Source organism: Octopus sinensis, linkage group LG27 (genome assembly GCF_006345805.1).
Source record: "Octopus sinensis linkage group LG27, ASM634580v1, whole genome shotgun sequence".
NCBI lineage: Eukaryota > Metazoa > Mollusca > Cephalopoda > Octopoda > Octopodidae > Octopus > Octopus sinensis.
In genome coordinates this window covers 7469945-7472444 of record NC_043023.1, presented here as the reverse complement: position 1 = coordinate 7472444, position 2500 = coordinate 7469945, and positions in this window count along the sequence as shown.

Genomic DNA, 2500 nt, shown 5'->3' with positions numbered 1-2500 from the left:
GTCATTTTCATGTATTATTCCCTTATTTTCTTGGGGAGTGGCAATATTTATTGGGTTTAAATGATTGCAGGATAGTGTATGGTATTCTAAGCAGGCCTGTCTGATTACTGCACTTTATGTGCATGAAACTTGTAGCAGTTCACATACGGCTCCTGTTTTTATTAAATGATACACACACACAGACACACACACACACACACACACACACAAACATACCACACACACACCACATCACACACCACATCACACACCACACACACACACACACACACACACCACACATCACACACCACGTCACACACACACACCTCGTCACACACACACACCACATCACACATACACACCATACACACACATACACCACATCACACACACACACCACATCACACACACACACCACATCACACACACACACACACACACCACATCACACACACACACCACATCACACACACACACACCACATCACACATACACACACACACCACATCACACAGACACACCACATCACACACACACACCACATCACACACACACACACCACCACATCACACACACACACCACATCACACACACACACCACATCACACACACACACACACCACATCACACAGACACCACATCACACACACTGTCTAATTACTGCACTTTCTATTCCTGAAACTTGCAGCAGTTCACATATAGCTCCTGTTTTTATTAAATGATTGACATACACACACACACACACACACACACACACACAGACTCATTTCTTAAGAATCAAGTATTTTTTTTAAATAACTGGCTGATAACGTTTAGCAATGAAAAAGGCTGAGTTCTACCATCTTGATAATAATAACAGATTGATAACAATCCAAAAATTTCATTGATTGTGTGTGAGTGTGTGAATGCATCTGTGTGTGTGTATACAGATAAGTGAATTTACGTATCTGTGTATTAGCTGTGATTGTATTTAAATTATGTGTTTATATGAGCAGATGCAGCTTTCGTCTGCATACATATACGTACTGATAAACACATTAATTCTTGTCTACACACACACTCAAATACGTAATGCAAAAATTGGGCCCTTAATTCTTAGCTACATATATCTAGAGCAGTGGTTTTCAACCAGGGTTCTGCCAGTACAATCCAAGGGTTCCGCAAGAAGTTACAAAACTGCTAAAATCGGCAGTAATTTTTAATTCTCCTGAGCAGATATGTGTGCATAAGACTATTAAATTATTTATTCCTTTACTACCCCAAGGGGCTAAACAAGAATGGACTAACAAGGACGGACAAACGGATTAAGTCGATTATTATCGACCCAGTGCGTAACTGGTACTTAATTTATCGACCCCGAAAGATGAAAGGCAAAGCGACCTCGCGGAATTTGAACCCAGAACGCAACGGCAGTCGAAATACGGCTACGCATTTCGCCAGCGTGCTAACGTTTCTGCACAGGGGTTCCTCGAGCCAGTGAAATGTTTCCTTGGGGTTCCGCTCCAGCAAAAAGTTTGAAAAGCACTGATCTAGAGGAACTGAAAGGCCTGTTATAAATCCATCTACATTCATCTCTATGTGCAATATACGTGTGTATGTTTGTGTGCATATATATATATATATATATCTTTTACTCTTTACTTGTTTCAGTCATTTGACTGTGGCCATGCTGGAGCACTGCCTTTAGTCGAATCAAATTGACCCCAGGACTTATTCTTTTGTAAGCCTAGTACTTATTCTATCGGTCTCTTTTGCCGAACCGCTAAGTTACGGGGACGTAAAACACCAGCATCGGTTGTCAAGCGATGATGGGGACAACACAGACACACAAACACATACACACACATATATATATATATATATATAATATTATATATATATATATATTATATATATATTATATATATATATACATATATTCGACGGGCTTCTTTCAGTTTCCGCCTACCAAATCCACTCACAAGGCTTTGGTCGGCCTGAGGCTACAGTAGAAGACACTTGCCTAAGGTGCCACGCAGTGGGACTGAACCCGGAACCATGTGGTTGGTAAGCAAGCTACTTACCACACAGCCACTCCTGCACCTGTACTTATATATATATCTCTTTTACTTGTTTCAGTCATTTGACAGCGGCCATGCTGGAGCTCCGCCTTTAGTCGAGCAAATCAACCCCAGGACTTATTCTTTGTAAGCCTAGTACTTATGCTATCAGTCTCTTTTGCTGAACTGCTAAGTTACAGGGACATAAACACACCAGCATCAGTTGTCAAGCGATGTTGGGGGGACAAACACAGACACACAAACATATATATATATATATATATACATATATACGATGGGCTTCCTTTCAGTTTCCGTCTACCAAATCCACTCACAAGGCTTTGGTCAGCCAAGGCTATAGTAGAAGACACATACCCAAGGTGCCACGAACGTTATTGAGGCATAAAAAAATGTAGACTTTGCATCACTATAAGAACTCATACGGTAAATCCTCGAGTATAGTCCACCCTTGAATATAA